At 40.9% G+C, this 20,896-nt stretch overlaps 1 protein-coding gene across 2 annotated transcripts in view; it reads right to left on the bottom strand.

The window, feature by feature from the left end:
• RTTN (rotatin) overlaps positions 1–20,896 on the bottom strand; it is a 368,340-nt gene that overhangs the window by 222,777 nt on the left and 124,667 nt on the right. The gene's annotated exons all lie outside the window — the stretch shown is intronic.

Here is a 20,896-nt window from a genome sequence, read left to right as displayed (position 1 = left end):
GAAAATATATAAATAAAAGGTATTTCAATTAGTGGATATTTTTCTTTAATATATTTGCGTGGGTTATGCCCAATATGTAAAAAAAAGTGATACATTATATAATAATCGCTTTTGATACTGTGCCAATCTCCATGCCAAACAAGTTGTGTGTGAATTGTGAATAGTCTGACATTACAATTATTTTATTTTTTTTCACAGTTGTTCCACCCATTCACAATGAAGGATTACTAGCATAATAATTTTAATTTTGTAAAGGTATGCAAGCACAATGGGCCTATTTTAGACTTTTACTCAAACCCTATGGTCACAATGCAAAGAACAGGTTTCCCAGCACAATAAGTGAAGCACAAGTTATCTACCCAGCTATGTCGGTTTTGAAAAAAAGGGCAAATTCTTTTAAGTCAATGGTGTGAACCGTTCATTGGCTGACAGGTGGAAGGCTCGCCTCTTTCAGCCAATGAGCGCTCAGCGGTGAGGTTTCCATAGTGATACCCCACAGCTGAGTTCTCATTCGGGAAGTACTGTCCTTACAGGACAATACTATTGTCCGGTGGCTAGCGTATTTAAGTGTTTTTGTTTTGCTAAGACCCCATGGGATGCCTACTTTGGAATGAAGAGAATCCGAACTTTGCATAGGAGATGGTGAGTATGGAAATTTATTTTTACAGGTACCCTATGGATTCTACTGGAAAAGGGGACCAATGGGCTACATAGGAGAGTATGTGTACATGTGTGTGTGCATGTATGTTTAATAAACTTCTACTTTGTACGGTGTGTCCTGTGTTTATTTTAATATTGCTTTTGATGTGGAACTACAGGTACCAACGGGCCGTAATGCCCCGCATGCTGGTACTTGTGGTTCTCCAAGTACCAGCATACGGCGGAGGGCTTGCTGGGAAATGCAATTCCACAGCAAAAGACAGTATTTTTAACTTTTTGAAATGCACTACACTACATAATCAACCCGGCACCCACCGCCCAGGGGTGCCGGGATAGCCCTGGGCTATCAGACTAGGCCTGGGGAGCCCTGTAGAGGGGGACCCCTTTATTTGGGGGTTCCCCAGCTCCCCAGGGATCCCCGGCCTGGGCAGACTAGTGGTCAAGGTTAATGCTTCGGATGGGGGGCCCGGTGAAAGGGCTCCCCTGGCTGTGGCATTAGCCCCCCGCTAGAAAAAGTCCGGTGCTGGATCTGGATAATACAGGGGAACCCTACTAATTTTTTCCCCCTATATTTCCAGAACCAGGACTGGATTAGAGCCCAGTGCTGGTTGCTCAAAGTACGGGGGACCTACGTCATGTGTTCCCCGTATTTTGAAAACAGGGCTGATTCTGACTAGCCTGGTGCTGTTTGTGCTCTAGTACAGGGGACCCCTATGTCGTTAGTCCTCTGTATTTAAGCACAACCAGGTCCTGGGTCAGTAAAAGCCTGGGGCTGGTTGCTGTTTTTTTTTTTTGGTGGGAACACCATTTTTTTTATTTTTTTTTAAACAGGTTTTTTTTTTACCGCAGCAGCACAGACGGGTCTCACTGACACAGATGCATGTAGCATGAATCTCCTGGTCCGTGCGTGCATATGTGTCATTGAAATACACAGCAACACAAACAGGTCTCAATGACCCGTCCGTGCTTCTGTGTAAATGACACAGATGCATGTAGCACGAATCTCCCTGGTCCGTGCTACATGCATTTGTGTCATATCGCACTCGATCTAATGAATATGCAAATCATTTCGTGCACGAAAGATTGGGTGAACATTGTGCAGCTTTTGCTGCACATCGTTTCTCCTCAGCTGCCGGAGAGAGTTCAAGGGCGATTGCATACGAGATCGCATCGTATGCAAATCGCACTGTGTATGGGCACCTTAAGACAGGGCCACCAACTCTGGCAGCCTTCTTGCCAAAAAAACAATAGTCAAAACATTTTACATTCATCCCATCAAAAGGAGGTTGTTGTAATGCTGTTAACACTAATTCAAGTCCCGATGGACTAGTAGAGGATTTTATAGAGGTGGAAAATACATCACATCCTGCAAATAAGCCTACACCTCATGTAAGAGTGTCACTTTCTTATAGAAAGACACTGATGGTTCAGAAAGCTGAACATTTAAGGAACTAGGTATGAATCATTACCCAAACCACGCTGCAAAAACAGGAGTAAATGTGCCAACTGCAATATTCCCCCTAAAAATGTAAGTCCTACAAACCCTATGATAACTAATTATGAAGACAGGCATTCAACCTTTGATAATCGTCTCTATAACTCGGTCAGAGAACTTATTTTTCTTAGGGATCATGCTTTAACACTGTGTGTAGGCTGCTGCTCTAATACCTGAGTTAATAGTCCTTTTTTATGCAGCACGACTCCAATATGGTGCCACCAACCACACCGGGACTGTAATCCTTACTACATATTTGAGAATGTGCTTAAGCATCGCAATCCAGAGAAACCATATAACTTAGGTAAAAATCCCATTTGACCATCATAGCATTGATAAGTAATGCCTGTAGACAATTGTCCTTGAGCAGATTCACTCCACCTAGTAGTCCAACTGGAATGACATCATGTTAATGTCTCCATCTCCATCTCTCCACAATCTGCTGAAAAATAAGCAGGTTAAGAACCCATACATTCTGAGTTAATAGGCCTCCCCATTTCCACCCCTGGGATGAACACTGATGATATGCCAAAACATTTTGTGGCGCTCAACTGATAACTATGCTGGTTTCCTTCTTTGTAAGAGAGCTCAGACACGCTCATGAACTATTATTTATTTATTATACACAGAAATCAAAAAAGAACTACACCTAGGCGCTATACAAATATGTTTAGAGGTAGATACATCCCTTTCTCAAAGTTGGATCCTTTACACCTTCTCCTCTTCCTCCAGAAAACGGATTGATGTTATAAGGTTTTTTCCTCACGACCAGTTTACATGTGGAAAAATATATCCATGTATCAATATTTCAGGAGGTCAATTCCAATCTTAGTTCATAGAAAAGGAGATCAAAATCCCCAAATACCCTGTGACACACCAGCGTACCCCACTCACAGCAGAAATATGATGTGTGTTCCTCAAAAGGTTTCTTTTAAAGATCCCATCACTCGGAAATTACAGAGAGATAGAACAACAGTATCCTGCGTACCGTAACTCAAATCAACACATGCAGAAGCACCATATAAAGGTTTCTTTGGTGGGGAAACATAGCAAGCGTACCGAAACTCACAGTAAGGATAATGATTAACCACTCATAATGGTTTCTTTTCTCTGTATCCGTCAACGTAAAGTAGACTCCCAAAAATTGCAATCAGTTGATACCGGATTAAAAAATTTATTACCAACAAACTTGGTTCTACAGCATCAAAAATTAATCCATAAATAGTACAATAAATCACATGAGAAAAAATAGAAAAAAATAAAATAAAAATAAATAGATAAAAATGGCAAGTGATCTCCCTTGTGGATGACGTGGGTGATGTCATAAACAAAGATTTGGGCAATAGTCCAAAAAAAAAAAAAAAAAAACCCAAAGCTTATAGAGACATACCTCACCACGGGGGATCTGAAGAAACACTCCTTAGTCGACGCGCGTTTCGGCTCAAATGAGAGCCTTTTTCAAGACATGTAAGGAAGTGTAATACAGACCATTATTTAAACAAACATCCGCCAATCACGTTATCTCGTGAGGCAAACCCCCTAAACGGAAGCCAATCCGAGTGTGCCGAACTCACATGTCAGGTAATCAAGCTGTTTGCGCATACTGTGCACCGGAAGCAGCCGGATAGCACATTGCTTCTCTGAGGAGTGCGGGCTGAGTCGCGTCACATGTCAAACGGAAGTGACGTGACGCTTACCGCCGGGAGCGGAAATACCCTGTTGCTTAGCAATGGAACGCAAGCATAGCCTAGTAAGTGGCACACCCGGAAATGAAGACTGAACATTACATAACATAAATCAAAAGTAAAACACATTATAAAAACACAATAGCCATCATGGAAAAATAACTAAATAGTTAACCAAAACCTATAATTATAAACTATGACGCCGATGTCTCATTTCATGTCGTAGAGCAGTTGTATAAATTCAGCGTGTGTTGTTCAGATCTTCATTTCCAAATAATGTCCCGAAAAAATCTATACATCTTCATAAAGTTCCATAACCAAAAAGAATATGAAAAAAACAGAAAAATAATGTTAGAAACCATATCGCAATAAAAATATTAAATCAAGCAAAATCATAAGAACCATTTTAACTCAAAATCTTTATTTAACCCTAACGGGGCAAGAGTCTTCAAGGAGAAAATACACTTCATCTCAGCCTTAGCTAGCATAGTGGCTGTATCTCCCAATCTAGGGTTACCCTTGATTGCTTTTAATCCATAAAAACCCATTACACCATTCAGGGAACTACCATGAAATTCCTTAAAATGCATAGATAGCGCATGGGTCTCTAATCCTTTCTTTATGTTACGTGCATGTTCACTTAGTCTCACTTTTAATGGTCTAGAAGTACGACCAATGTAGAATTTATTGCATTTACATTGAATCCCATATACTATGTTTTTGCTGTTACAGGTTATAAAATATTTTATATAAAAATCGTCGCCGTTAATCTTAACTGTTTCTACTTTATTTCTTCCATCTCCTTTTATAGACCTACATCCTAAACATGAACCACATCTGAAGAAACCTTTAGAAAGGATTTTAGTCCTACTATTGGATGGTTCGAGAAAACTTTTTACCAATTTATTCTTGAGATTAGGAGCTTTTCTGTATATACATCTTGGCTTATCTGGTATTATAGTGCCTAAGATTGGATCTCTCTTGAGAATTCCCCAATGCTTCCTGAGGATCGATATCGATATCCCTATGTTGTTTAGAGAAATCGGTGATGAAAGCCCATTGATATTTATTATTCTTATTCAAAGAGGGTTGAATGGTTTTCTCTTTAAGGAGATCTTTCCGTTCCAGCCCCTTCACTCTGTTGAAGGATTCATTAATTTTGTCCTCATCATACCCACACGCTTTGAACCTAACTTTCATTTCTTCCGCTTGCGTGTGGAAAGTTTCTAGGCCTGAACAATTTCTCCGCAACCTTTATAGCTGGCCTGATGGAATTGAATCAAGCCAGTTGTTATGATGGCAACTGGCCGTATTTATATAAGTCCCCGAGTCTGTCGGTTTAGTATAATTTTTTGTTTCTATTTTCCCATCTTTTATGTATTCAGTAATATCTAAAAAGTTCAAACTAGTCTGACTAATTTCGAAAGTTAAAAAGATATTTCTGTTATTATTATTCAGATGATTGCAAAAAATGTCCAGACTGGGTCTATCCCCCTTCCATATAAAAAATATGTCGTCTATGTACCTATGGTAGGACACCAAGTCCGCCCCGAGCGCACCATCACCCCACACGGCTTCCTCCCCCCACATACCCATGAAGTGGTTGGCGTAGCTCGGAGCGAACTTGGTGCCCATCGCGGTACCTGTTCTCTGTAGGAAGTACTCATCTTTAAATAGAAAAAAGTTATTAGTCAAAATGAAGTTGATACTTTCTAAAAGGAAACATTGCAAATCTTTTGATAAATTAGAGGTGTCAAGAAAATGTTTAGTGGCTGCTACTCCTAAATCATGCCTAATGATGGTATAAAGGGTGCTTACATCTGATGTTACCATGAAAAAATTGTTCTCCCATTTGATTTTTTCCAGAGAAATTAAAAAATCTTTTGTATCTCTCAGATGGGATCTGTTACGGACTACTAGGGGTTGAAGATAGAAATCGATAATTTCGGATAGATTCGAAGAAACCGAATCCACACCAGAGATAATTGGTCGTCCTGGGGGATTACATAGACTTTTGTGTACTTTTGGCAACACATAAATCACTGGTGTGACAGGTTTCTCAATCAAAAGGAAAGATGCTTCCTTATGTGTTAAAGTGCCCTTTTTTTCATACTTATCTATCAAAATTTTTAGTTTATTACAAATGATGATTGTGGGATCTCCACGCAGTTTTTTATACGTTTTGATGTCTTGTAATTGCCTATAGACTTCTCCTTCATAGTCTTTTGTATTCAATAATACCACTCCTCCACCCTTATCGGCGGGTTTTACAATAAGATCTTTATTCTCTTTCAGGCTTTTTAAAGCTTTTCTTTCTTTCATTGTTAAATTACACCTATTTTTATATGGTATATTGCTACTCTTTTTCTTGATGCTGTAGAACCAAGTTTGTTGGTAATAAATTTTTTAATCCGGTATCAACTGATTGCAATTTTTGGGAGTCTACTTTACGTTGACGGATACAGAGAAAAGAAACCATTATGAGTGGTTAATCACTATCCTTACTGTGAGTTTCGGTACGCTTGCTATGTTTCCCCACCAAAGAAACCTTTATATGGTGCTTCTGCATGTGTTGATGTGAGTTACGGTACGCAGGATACTGTTGTTCTATCTCTCTGTAATTTCCGAGTGATGGGATCTTTAAAAGAAACCTTTTGAGGAACACACATCATATTTCTGCTGTGAGTGGGGTACGCTGGTGTGTCACAGGGTATTTGGGGATTTTGATCTCCTTTTCTATGAACTAAGATTGGAATTGACCTCCTGAAATATTGATACATGGATATATTTTTCCACATGTAAACTGGTCGTGAGGAAAAAACCTTATAACATCAATCCGTTTTCTGGAGGAAGAGGAGAAGGTGTAAAGGATCCAACTTTGAGAAAGGGATGTATCTACCTCTAAACATATTTGTATAGCGCCTAGGTGTAGTTCTTTTTTGATTTCTGTGTATAAGATTGTCTATGTGTGAGTGTGGTGACACTCACTATCATTGAGAACTCCCATCATTGGCGGCTGTGCGCAGACTGGGTAGAAACCTTTTTATTATATTATATATTGCTATCTTTTTGGTCACCATTTAAAAAGGTTTCACCACCCTGTAGCAATTGTTATCACTATGTTTGATTTCAGAGAAGACGTCTAATTTCTGACAAACTATTTAACCAAAATAATGATTCCATAGAATTAATAGATGAAGATCTAGAAGGAATGATGAAAAAACTTGTAGTAGTTTTACAAAAGGAAAATAAGATCTGGTGGGAGGTAGCTACATTAGAGAATTATATAGCACATCAGCTCATTCCAAAAGGATTAAAAATTGATAAGAAAGCTTCTTTTTCTACGGCTAATGAGACCTTTAGAAATGAATGGGAGAAAATTACTAAAGATTGCTCATTTTCACTAATGGATCTAATAATTAAAGAACGCAGAAGGGAATTAAAATCTTTAGAAGAAGAGATTAGTATTTTAGAATCTTTAGTAACACCATATAGCAACTCTGAAATTTTTAAACAATTAGAAAGTGGAATTAAATATAGAATTAAAAAAGCTGAAAAAGTTATTGTTGCTAAAAAATCTAATAAATTTAATCGAGATAAAACTGATAATGGATGCAGAAGTGAGCTACAAAGAAAAAAAAACCCTAGGATTCCATATTATGATCAGTCTATCCCAATAAGTCCGAAGGATAAATACAAACAAGTAGGGGAGGTCTCAAGAAGACACCACCGATTCCCTCCAACTAAGACATATAACAACAGAGATAGGTACCAATCAGGGAATAAACAAAGATACAGTAATGTGGAACATAACGATAAAATCAGAATGAACAGAAATAGGTACTATCATAACGATTACTCCAGGAATCAGAAGAATAGATACGACAGAAATGAGGACCTTTCGGGTTCCTTTTCTCATGTGAACCGTTTTTCACCATTGGCTAGAGCATATTCTCCTTTTTTAGCAGAGAGACCCTATCAATACAATTACAAGTAATTGAGAAATCCACTACAAGGGGGAAAAGAGGGGGCAAGAAAAGGAAAATAGTTAGGAACCCCAAAAGGAATAAGAGAAAAAGAAATCGTAAGAAAAACAAGACAATTATTAATAATGATCAAAGTAGTGGAAACACTGAGATCATAACAAACCTAAACTCATTGGAGAAATATTCAAAGGTAAAAATTTTTAACCTTAGCTCTCATATTTTAGCTAAAGATGAACAATCCTTGTTAGAAAAGGGTTTAAAGTATGCTCCAAATTGTAATATTAACCCGTTTAACATCTTTGTGGATACTCAAAAATTAATTCGAAAATTAACAATAAGAAAATTCTTTCACAATGAGATACCGACGGAAGAGACGTCTGTCACTCCGTTTCGTCCGAAATCAGTCTTTTATCCACAACATGTTAGAGGTCCCTTTTTAGATACTTTCAATGCCTTAGTGTTGGGAGATTTTGAAAAATTGAATATAGAAGGTAAGAAAAAGAATAGCAATATACCATATAAAAATAGGTGTAATTTAACAATGAAAGAAAGAAAAGCTTTAAAAAGCTTGAAAGAGAATAAAGATCTTATTGTAAAACCCGCCGATAAGGGTGGAGGAGTGGTATTATTGAATACAAAAGACTATGAAGGAGAAGTCTATAGGCAATTACAAGACATCAAAACGTATAAAAAACTGCGTGGAGATCCCACAATCATCATTTGTAATAAACTAAAAATTTTGATAGATAAGTACGAAAAAAAGGACACTTTAACACATAAGGAAGCATCTTTCCTTTTGATTGAGAAACCTGTCACACCAGTGATTTATGTGTTGCCAAAAGTACACAAAAGTCTATGTAATCCCCCAGGACGACCAATTATCTCTGGTGTGGTTTCGGTTTCTTCGAATCTATCCGAATTTATCGATTTCTATCTTCAACCCCTAGTAGTCCGTAACAGATCCCATCTGAGAGATACAAAAGATTTTTTAATTTCTCTGGAAAAAATCAAATGGGAGAACAATTTTTTCATGGTAACATCAGATGTAAGCACCCTTTATACCATCATTAGGCATGATTTAGGAGTAGCAGCCACTAAACATTTTCTTGACACCTCTAATTTATCAAAAGATTTGCAATGTTTCCTTTTAGAAAGTATCAACTTCATTTTGACTAATAACTTTTTTCTATTTAAAGATGAGTACTTCCTACAGAGAACAGGTACCGCGATGGGCACCAAGTTCGCTACGAGCTACGCCAACCTCTTCATGGGTATGTGGGAGGAGGAAGCCGTGTGGGGTGATGGTGCGCTCGGGGCGGACTTGGTGTCCTACCATAGGTACATAGACGACATATTTTTTATATGGAAGGGGGATAGACCCAGTCTGGACATTTTTTGCAATCATCTGAATAATAATAACAGAAATATCTTTTTAACTTTCGAAATTAGTCAGACTAGTTTGAACTTTTTAGATATTACTGTATACATAAAAGATGGGAAAATAGAAACAAAAAGTTATACTAAACCGACAGACTCGGGGACTTATATAAATACGGCCAGTTGCCATCATAACAACTGGCTTGATTCAATTCCATCAGGCCAGCTAAAAAGTTTGCGGAGAAATTGTTCAGGCCTAGAAACTTTCCACACGCAAGCGGAAGAAATGAAAGTTAGGTTCAAAGCGTGTGGGTATGAGGAGGACAAAATTAATGAATCCTTCAACAGAGTGAAGGGGCTGGAACGGAAAGATCTCCTTAAAGAGAAAACCATTCAACCCTCTTTGAATAAGAATAATAAATATCAATGGGCTTTCATCACCGATTTCTCTAAACAACATAGGGATATCGAAAAGATCCTCAGGAAGCATTGGGGAATTCTCAAGAGAGATCCAATCTTAGGCACTATAATACCAGATAAGCCAAGATGTATATACAGAAAAGCTCCTAATCTCAAGAATAAATTGGTAAAAAGTTTTCTCGAACCATCCAATAGTAGGACTAAAATCCTTTCTAAAGGTTTCTTCAGATGTGGTTCGTGTTTAGGATGTAGGTCTATAAAAGGAGATGGAAGAAATAAAGTAGAAACAGTTAAGATTAACGGCGACGATTTTTATATAAAATATTTTATAACCTGTAACAGCAAAAACATAGTATATGGGATTCAATGTAAATGCAATAAATTCTACATTGGTCATACTTCTAGACCATTAAAAGTGAGACTAAGTGAACATGCACGTAACATAAAGAAAGGATTAGAGACCCATGCGCTATCTATGCATTTTAAGGAATTTCATGGTAGTTCCCTGAATGGTGTAATGGGTTTTTATGGATTAAAAGCAATCAAGGGTAACCCTAGATCGGGAAATACAGCCACTATGCTAGCTAAGGCTGAGATGAAGTGTATTTTCTCCTTGAAGACTCTTGCCCCGTTAGGGTTAAATAAAGATTTTGAGTTAAAATGGTTCTTATGATTTTGCTTGATTTAATATTTTTATCGCGATATGGTTTCTAACATTATTTTTCATATTCTTTTTGGTTATGGAACTTTATGAAGATGTATAGATTTTTTCGGGACATTATTTGGAAATGAAGATCTGAACAACACACGCTGAATTTATACAACTGCTCTACGACATGAAATGAGACATCGGCGTCATAGTTTATAATTATAGGTTTTGGTTAACTATTTAGTTATTTTTCCATGATGGCTATTGTGTTTTTATAATGTGTTTTACTTTTGATTTATGTTATGTAATGTTCAGCCTTCATTTCCGGGTGTGCCACTTACTAGGCTATGCTTGCGTTCCATTGCTAAGCAACTGGGTATTTCCGCTCCCGGTGGTAAGCGTCACGTCACTTCCGTTTGACGCGACTCTGCTTCTCTGAGGAGTGCAGGCTATGTGCTACCCGGCTGCTTCCGGAGCACAGTATGCGCAAACAGCTTGATTACCTGACATGTGAGTTCGGCACACTCGGATTGGCTTCCGTTTAGGGGGTTTGCCTCACGAGATAACATGATTGGCGGATGTTTGTTTAAATAATGGTCTGTATTACACTTCCTTACATGTCTTGAAAAAGGCTCTCATATGAGCCGAAACGCACGTCGACTAAGGAGTGTTTCTTCAGATCCCCCGTGGTGAGGTATGTCTCTATAAGCTTTGGGGGTTTTTTTTGTTTTTTTTTTGGACTATTGCCCAAATCTTTGTTTATGACATCACCCACGTCATCCACAAGGGAGATCACTTGCCATTTTTATCTATTTATTTTTATTTTATTTTTTCTCATGTGATTTATTGTACTATTTATGGATTAATTTTTTGATGCTGTAGAACCAAGTTTGCTGGTAATAAATTTTCTAATCCGGTATCAACTGATTGCAATTTTTGGGAGTCTACTTTACGTTGACGGATACAGAGAAAAGAAACCATTATGAGTGGTTAATCACTATCCTTACTGTGAGTTTCGGTACGCTTGCTATGTTTCCCCACCAAAGCAACCTTTATATGGTGCTTCTGCATGTGTTGATGTGAGTTACGGTACGCAGGATACTGTTGTTCTATCTCTCTGTAATTTCCGGGTGATGGGATCTTTAAAAGAAACCTTTTGAGGAACACACATCATATTTCTGCTGTGAGTGGGGTACGCTGGTGTGTCACAGGGTATTTGGGGATTTTGATCTCCTTTTCTATGAACTAAGATTGGAATTGACCTCCTGAAATATTGAAACATGGATATATTTTTCCACATGTAAACTGGTCGTGAGGAAAAAACCTTATAACATCAATCCGTTTTCTGGAGGAAGAGGAGAAGGTGTAAAGGATCCAACTTTGAGAAAGGGATGTATCTACCTCTAAACATATTTGTATAGCGCCTAGGTGTAGTTCTTTTTTGATTTCTGTGTATAAGATTGTCTATGTGTGAGTGTGGTGACACTCACTATCATTGAGAACTCCCATCATTGGCGGCTGTGCGCAGACTGGGTAGAAACCTTTTTATTATATTATATATTGCTATTATTTATTTATTAACAGTTTCTTATATAGCGCAACAAATTCCGTCACGCCTTACAATTTGAATTAACATTATACTGGGTTGTAAAAGACATACATACACAAAAGACATACATAAGGGTAAGAGGGCCCTGCTTGCAAGCATACAATCTATAGGGAAATAGGTGTTGATACACAAGGATAGGTGCTACATATTGCAAATTGGAACAGTCCGATTGCAGATGTTCTTGGTGGGCTGTATAATCCAATCACACTGGAAAGTTGGCCTAGGGTTAAGATGATGTTAAATTGAAGATAGAGAAGATGTGATAGGTGTTTACTGTAAGAAGAGAGTTAGATAGGGAGCTATAAAAGGTTAGGTGGGCGGTCCTGGAATCTGATAAGCTTGTCTGAAGAGGTGAGTTTTCAGAGAACGCTTGAATGTTTGGAAACTAGTGGAAAGTCTTATTGTGCATGGGAGGGCATTCCACAGGGTGGGTGCAGCCCGAAAAAAGTCCTGTAACCGAGCATGGGAACAAGTAATGCACAGGGATGAGAGACGCATATCTTGTGCAGAGCGGAGATGTCGGGTTGGAAGATATTTTGAGGTAAGTGAAGAGATGTATGTTGGTGTGGTTTGGTTAATAGCTTTATGTGTGAGTGTAAGTATTTTAAATTGAATACTGTAGAAGACCGGCAGCCAATAGAGACTGAACGTTTGGTGAGAAAGATCAACCTTGCAGCTGCATTCAAAATGGATTGTAGTGGGGAGAGCCTGTTTTTGGGAAGACCAATAAGGAGACTATTGCAATAGTCAATGCGGGAAATTATGAGTGCGTGTATTAGAGTTTTTGCAGTGTCTTGCGTAAGATATGGTCGAAGTTTCGCTATGTTTTTTAGATGTATGTAACAGGACTTAGAGACAGATTGAATGTGGGGAACAAAAAACAGAATTCAGAGTCAAGGATGACACCTAAGCAGCGAGCTTGTGAGGTGGGGTTGATGGTGGAGTTGTCAACAGTAATAGAGATATCAGGTTGGTAACTACTATTGGCTGGTGGAAATATAATTAATTCTGTTTTAGAAATATTAAGTTTGAGGTGGCGAGATGACATCCAAGATGAAATGGCAGAGAGACATTCAGTGACACGGACCAGCACAGATGGTGGCAAATCTGGGGAGGATAGGTAGATTTGAGTATCATCTGCATACAGATGATATTGAAAACCAAAAGAGCTGATTAGTTTGCCAAGAGAGGTGGTATATATTGAGAAAAGCAGAGGACCTTATACTGAGCCTTGTGGTACTCCAACTGATAGAGGTAACGAAGTGGAGGTAGAATCAGAAAAGCGAACAGTGAAAGAGAGATTAGATAGGTAGGATGAGAACCAAGAAAGGGCTGTGTCTTGAAGACCTAGGGATTGTAGTGTTTGTATGAGAAGAGAGTGGTCAACAGTGTCAAAGGCAGCAGAGAGATCTAGAAGAATTAGAAGTGAATAGTGACCAGATCATTTACTACCTTAGTGGAGTGGAGTGTTGGGAACGAAAGCCTGACTGAAGTGGATCCAATAAGTTGTGGGTGTTAAGAAAGTGTGTGAGGAGAGTGTAGGCAAGTCTCTACAGTAGCTTGGAAGGGCAAGGTAGCTGGGAGATAGGACAGTAATTTGAGAGAGAGTTAGGGTCAGAATTGTGTTTTTTCAAAATGGGAGTGATCACTGCATGCTTGAACAGTGATGGAAAGATACCAGTAGAGAAAGAGAGATTACAGATTTTAGTTAAGTGTGGAATGAGCACAGGAGACAGAGCTTTACTGATTTTTGAGGGTATAGGATCAAGAGGAGAGGTAGTAGAGTAGGAGGAAGAGAAGAGTGTAGCTACTTCATCTTCATTAGTGGGGTCAAATGATGAGAACGTGCCACTGGGTTCAGGTAGGGAATTGAACAAGACCCTGGCTGAGGAAGTGCATACCATTTCCTTTAGGATATTATCAATCTTGTTCTTGAAATAGGAAGCGAGATCTTGTAGTAGCAGGTGGGTTGGGTGACAGAGGGGTAAGAAGTGATTAAAATGTAATAAAAAGTCGCTTTGGGTTAGAGGCTTGGGCAGAGATAACAGATTGGAAATATGTCTGTTTGGCATTGTCCAGTGCATTACGATACGAGTGGTAGATCGTCTTATATGTGAGGAAGTCACTTGGAGTATGAGACTTTCGACGTTCTACTTTACGTGAAAGTTTTTGTAGGTGTCTTTTGTGAATTTGGAATGCCACAGTTGACGTCTAAGTATATGTGGAATGTGATGGGTAGCTGGAGCTGCTACATAAAGGGCTAGTTCTAGGGTCTGGTTCAGGTGTGATACAGCAGTCTCAGGAGAAGTGAAACTAGAGCATTTAGTACCACTCTTAATTTTAGGAAATTGACTGGAAGCTTGACTCTTAGTGGGAATTACAGACCCTCAAACTGGTATTGAAGGACAACTGCCCACCAAGCTTTCACGCCGGAGGGTTCGTTTGGATTGGAACAGGCGTGGGAGGCTGAAGAGCAGATATGAGAAGTGTGAAGAAACTTAGGTGGCTTGAGCCCGGCTCTTCATCTATTGATGTTAGGACGTAGAAATACATCAGTGGATGATGGTCCCGAAGGTAAGGACAGGAATAGAATACCTTTATTGAACAGCACATTGGACTGGGACTGGATATATAATGCTGAAGGAATTGGCAGAATCGGATTGGGACCGATGATACTGGATTGAGAGCTGGATCGGTTTTGAGACCGATGTTGATGAATTGAAGAACTTTATGGATTTGAATCCGATGTTAATGAACATAATTGATTTGGAACCGATGTTGAAGAATTGAAGAACTTAATCGATAAGAGTGTGATGTTGGAGGCATCGGATAGGACTGATGCTTGGAGGTATCGGCTGGAACTGATGGAGGCTGAAAGAACAAGTCTCAGTGGTAAAACCAGACTGGTGTGCAAGATGGTATAGGAAATTTGTTTACCAGATTTAGGAACTGGATATAATGGACTGGAACCATTCAGATACAGAGTACCTGGGAGCGCAGCACAGAGCTGTAACTTCAGCTAGAAGCGACGTTGTTCTGGCAACAAAGGCCAGAGTTATGGTATAACATACTTACTCTTTTTCTTCAAGGTCAATTGGGTCCATAGGAATACCTTGGGGTATGTGGTTGGAGTGATCCAGCCACCAAACAGTTACAAGCTTTAGCTCTCAGGATGCACTGGGTCCTCCTCCATATATATCCTGCCCGTGGCTACAGGCAGTTAGTTTGTTACCAAGCCCAAGGCATGGGAAGGAAAGAGAAGGAAGGACAATTGTACACCAGAAATACTCTAAGAAGAGGGAATCATTGAAATACAAAAGGAAAAAGATTACCCAATAACACCAGGTGCACTAGGGTGGGTGCCCTGTGGACCCTATGGACCTTGAAGAAAAAGAGTTAACAAATGTATGTTATACCATAACTCTTATATTCTTCTTCGGGTTCCATACGGTCCACAGGAATTACCTTGGGGATGTCCCAAAGCAGTTCCCTTATGGGTGGGGACGCTCCTGTTTAGCAGATAGAAGAATCCGGCGCCAAAAGGAAGCATCCTGAGAGGCAAAAGTAGCAAAGGCGTAAAATTTGAGAAAAGTGTGGACGGAAGATCACATGGCTGCCTTGCACAATTGTTCAGCAGAGGCACCACAACAAAACGCCCACGATGTTCCCACAGATCGAGTAGAATGTCCTGTCACTGTATGGAACAGAGAGATCTGCTTGTGTGTAAACCTAAGAAATCGTCATACGAAGCCATCTAGTCAGAGTCTAATTGTTATCCAGCCAGCCTGGCTTGTGACAGCCATACAACACAAAAAGAGAATCAGATTTCCTAAAGGAGTTGGTACGATCCACGTAGATAGTAGGGCACACACCACATCCAGAGAAGCTTCACCTACAGAGAGGACTGAAGACTGGAAGGCTTTAACCACTATTTCTCCATTTACATGAAAGCGGGATACTACCTTAGGAAGGTAACTCGCCCCCTTTAATGGAGAACAGCTCTATCCTGATGAAAAATCAAAAAGGGAGAGCGACAAGAAAGCACTGCCAATCAGAGGAGATAGCAAGAAGAAAAACTGTCTTCGCTGTCAACCATCTAAGGTCTACTGATTTCAGGGGTTCAAATGGGTGAGCCCTTAGAGCCCTGAGAACCAAAGATAAATCTCCCGGAGCTACCGGAGGGACAAAGGGAGGCTGAACCCTAAGAATACCCTGAAAAAATGTCCTAACATCAGGCAGCGGGGCGATCCTTCGCTGAAACCAAACAGAGTGCAGATGCCTGAACTCTCAGGGTGGCCAGGCGGAGACCCCGGTCTAACCCAGCCTGGAGAAAAACAAGCTCTCGTGAGACCCTAAAAACTTCAGGATCATATTTTCTATGACTACACCATTGAAAATACGAGTACCAAATTCTGTAATAGATGCAGGCAGAGGAAGGCTTCCGTGCCCTAAGCATCGTCTGGATTACAGAAGTAGTAAAACCCTTGGCTCTTAAGATTCAAGAGCCATGCCGTCAAAGACAGACAGGGAAGGTCCGGATGCAGGCATGGACCCTGTGTTAACAGGTTCGGCCTTAGAGGAAGAGGCCATGGAGTGTCTATGGAGAGACTCTGAAGGTCGGTGAACCAATGGCGTCTGGGCCAAGCAGGGTTCATCACTATTACTGTTCCGCCGTCCTGCATGAATTTCCTGATGACCCTTAGGAGGGAGATTGGAGGAAATAGCTATGCCAGATTTAAGTCCCAGCTTACAGCCAGAGCATCCAGAAAGGCGGCTGAGGGATCCCTGGTTCCGGACCCGTACATGAGGACCTTGTGGTTGTGGCCCGAGGCCACGGTGTCCTATGAGAACTGGATTGTCTAAAGGAAGACTGTCCTTTGCTTTACCTTGCGGGTGAAAGTCTTGAAATGACGACTGCCAAGGTCTAGGGGTAGTCGCTGAAGGCAGACCGGCCGATTTAGAAGCTGCCAGAGTAGCCACAATAGTATGCAATTTTGTGCCAAACAATATGCCTCCCGTAAACGGCAGGGATTCCAGAGCCTTCTTGGAACCTGCATCTGCTTTCCAGGCCCTTAACTAAAAGGCTTTGTGAGCAACAACTGAGGTAGCTGATACCTTAGAAGCCAGAATACCGGCGTCTAATGTCACCTCCCCATAATAGGAGGCTGCCTCCTTGATATAGGAGATAATTGTCAGCTGCTCCCTTGAAGCCGCTGGAAGAGTATTTTCCAATGCCCCTGTGCTTTCTTCAATGGCCTTAGACACCCAGGCCGTAGCCATGACCGGGCAGGTAACAGCTCCTGACAGAGAAAAAACGCCTTGAGACATGCCTCAAGTCTTCTATCTGTGGGATCCTTAAGGGAGGATACAGATGGTATGGGCAATGTGAAGCTCTTAACCAGATGTGCGAAATGAGCATCCACAGTAGGCGGAGCTTCCCATTTAGCACATTCGCCAGGTGGGAGGTGGTATGAAGCTGAAACCTTCTTTGTAACATGGAATCGTCTATCAGGAGAACTTCATGCTTCCCCCATAAGTTCAGAGAGTTGCTCAGATTTGGGAAACTCAGCCTTAACGACCCTCTGGCGCTTGAACATCGGAGCCTTCTTAGGTTCTGGCTCTTCACTATGTTTAAAATAGTTTTGACCACCCTAATCAAGGAGGGAACATCCACTGCTGCTAGATCCTCTCCGAGATAGGCCCAGAGGGAGAAACCTATGTATCCCCTGCCTCATCAGATGATATATCCGAATCGGACAGCAGGGTGGGCTGAGAGGATGGCACAGTCCATTTATATGCTTAGACGGCTGATGCCTTATTCGCTTATAACATCTGCAGATATGTAGATGCTAAAAGCCAGATTCTGAACTGAGTGGACATAACCCTCCAGGAAGGATGTATGGGAAGAGAAAACAAAGCAGGCTGTAATCAATGTGGGAAATCCAAAGTGTGAGGGCTGATAAGCGATCCACTAACTGATTCACAACCTGAAACCAGGAGGACATTCAAGGTGACCCCTGAACTAGTGCTGGCGAAGTGGACTGTTGTTGTTTATAACAATTAACACACAGTCTATCCTGTATGAAATTCTGAGAGGCCTACTGCACAGGATTTGCATGAAATCAGCACAAGGACAACAGTCTCCTGTTTACCCCTTTGTCCTCAAGGGAAATATTTGCAAGTAACCTACAACAAGTGTAGGGTTAACAATGCAATGTGACCCCGTTCACAGATACAAATAAAAGTGAAGTACTCTCTAACCCCTATACCCAGGTAGCTGGGAAAAACAAAAATAAAACTTTTTTTTTTCCCCAACAGCAGACTTAGCATAAGTCACATATAATATATTTGCAAAAGGGTATTAAAATCAACTACCTAAACACATAAAATTGGTAGGGTCTACATGCATATAAATATATTTGCAAATGGGCACTAAATTGCAGTCACATTGGTAGGATATAAGTGCAATGCATACAAATTGTCACTGAATCAATTTATACAAGCAACAAAAAGATTGTAGGATTCTAGTGCAATAAACCTTGGTCCTAGGAGAAAGGTACACTCAGAGAGAGCCCAAATCTCCCCTCAGCAAACACTCAATTGCAGCTGAGCGTCTCTAATTAATTAGGAGGGAGAGGGGTAGACAGCTCAGTCTTCACAAGCGAATGTGAAGTACAATTTAACCTTTACACACCTGTAGTTGAGGGTTAAAGGGAGCAATAGCAGTGATAGTTATAACTGACAGTCATAAATAAAACCTGCATGAACTCGTTTCCCTTTACACTTAGCAAATATAAGTGTAAAGGTAACAATGCAATGTGACCACCTTCACAAATATCTAGTAAATGTGAAGTACACAGAAAACCCCCATACCCTGTCAGAGGGATGAGGAGAAATAGCAGTGATAGTTCTAACTGACAGTCTTTCAGAAACAAAAAAGGCAGTAGAACACACAGCAAAACTAGCATGTCACATACAATGCATTCCAGCACTATATTTGCAATAGGCTCTTAGTCAACTATAAAAAGCAAAAAGCTTAGTTACAGTAGTATATTGAGCTCTGGATAACCTGGCCACCAAAAGGAGAGGTATATAGGGAGACTGACCAAACCTCCTGAGATTTGCAGCTACAGTAGAGCACTTGAAAGTGGTCACTGGGCATCTCATATACAAGGGAGGCAGGGAGGAGCAACCCAGATGTGTGAAAACCTCTCCTGGGCATAAACATCTATCCAGGATGGATGCATAGGAGGCATGAACATCGCAGGTTGTAGCTGCTGAGGGTACCCCATAGTAAGGGTCGGTGTGGGTGTAGATAAACACATCACAACCTGCGCCATGATCTGAGAAAAAGGAAGCCCAAGGTGGTTCCGGCCCAGGAGCTGGTAAGGCTGGAATGATGTGGTGGCTCCTTATAACAGCGACGACACAATCCATCCTATATGAAATCCTTAGGGGACAACCTGCCTGGCAGGCCATATATGAAACCAGCACAGGGGTTTTAGCCTCCTGCTTCTCCTTATCATTAGACATAAAGGTAATGTTATGCAATGCACTACAATGTGACAGTATTCACCCTTAAAACAACCCAGGAGAATGAGGAGAAATAGCAGTGAGTTATTCAGGAATAAAAAAAAAGGCAGTATAACATACAGAAGAACTTACATAAATCACATACAATGCAAAATAAATAAATAATTATATATATATATATATATATATATATATATACACACACACACACTGTATATTTATTAATATGCAATAGACTCTTAGTCAACTACGAACAGCACAAAAGCTTAGTAGGATATTGAGCTCTGTATAACCTGGCCACCAAAGGAGAGGTATACAGGGAAACTGACCAAACCTTCTGAGATTCGCAGCTACAGTAGAGCACCTGAAAGTGATCTCTGGGCGTCTCATATAGCAGGGAGGCATGGAGAAGAAATGCAGACGCGGGAAACCTAGTGTCTGGATCGGCGCCAGAATTATATGCCCTTGTTGTCTAGTGGGAGAAGCAGTCGTCCTTGGTTCCCCAGAACAGCAGCCTCCAGCAAGTCTCCACTACCAAAGGTATGGACTGCCACGTGGTTCCCCGCAATCGGGGGACCACCTTACCTGCATCCCCGTGTCTTCCGGCTGCAGTTCCGGGCCCAGCGTCTAGTGAGACTCCGCTGGCGCCCACTGAAATCACCAGTACCCTCACTGGTGTTGCGGCGCAGAAACAGCAGCACAGGCCTAGCGCTGCTTACTCTTTAAAAAAAGACACAAAGTTTGGGACTGCCGAAGCAGTCCCCTGTCTACAAGATGCACTGATCCTGCTCACTAAACAAAAAACTAAGTACCTGTAGCCACGGGTGGGGTATATATGGAGGAGGATCCAGTGCATCCTGGGAGCTAAAGTTTGTAACTGTTTGATGCCTGGATCACTCCAACCACATACCCCAAGAAAATTCCTGTGGACATGGAGAGCCATCTCCATGCTCAGTGACAGGACACTGAGCGGACGGTGCAGGGGCAGCACAGACAGGCCTCAGTACAAGCCCGGAGCACTGTGCAGTGTGAGCGGACCTCTGTGCTATCTGGGAGTGATGCACAGTGCGAGTGGATCTCATCGCTAGCCTGTACAGGCACCGAAGAGGTAAGAAAGTGGTTCATAAGGGCCGGAGCGTGACACAAGCATGAAGGCACCACCATTTCTAGATGACTCCAATTTGTAATATTTTGAATGGAAATTTGCAAAATGTGTGGCATCAAATGTTAAAACCATCTTCCCAGGACTTTTATACTGAAAAGTACTGGCACTTGTCCGAGAACCAATAGACAACTTACTAGTCTGTGTAACAAGTGTAGTTTATCCCCTAAAAGACAAACCCTCTGCTGATGAGTATTGAAAAGCAGACCCTGGAAACAAGTCTCTAGGTAGAAACCAGGTTGGATTTGTTAGTTGATAACCCAACCGTGGGACTCCATACTCTGTGCCATCTTTTGTTTCTGAACATGCAGCAGAGTTGG

This window comes from Taudactylus pleione, unplaced genomic scaffold (assembly GCF_031769625.1).
Source record: "Taudactylus pleione unplaced genomic scaffold, aTauple2 ptg000179l, whole genome shotgun sequence".
Taxonomy (NCBI): domain Eukaryota; kingdom Metazoa; phylum Chordata; class Amphibia; order Anura; family Myobatrachidae; genus Taudactylus; species Taudactylus pleione.
The sequence above is the reverse complement of the archived record's forward strand: the minus strand, read 5'-3'. Positions and strand labels throughout refer to the sequence as shown.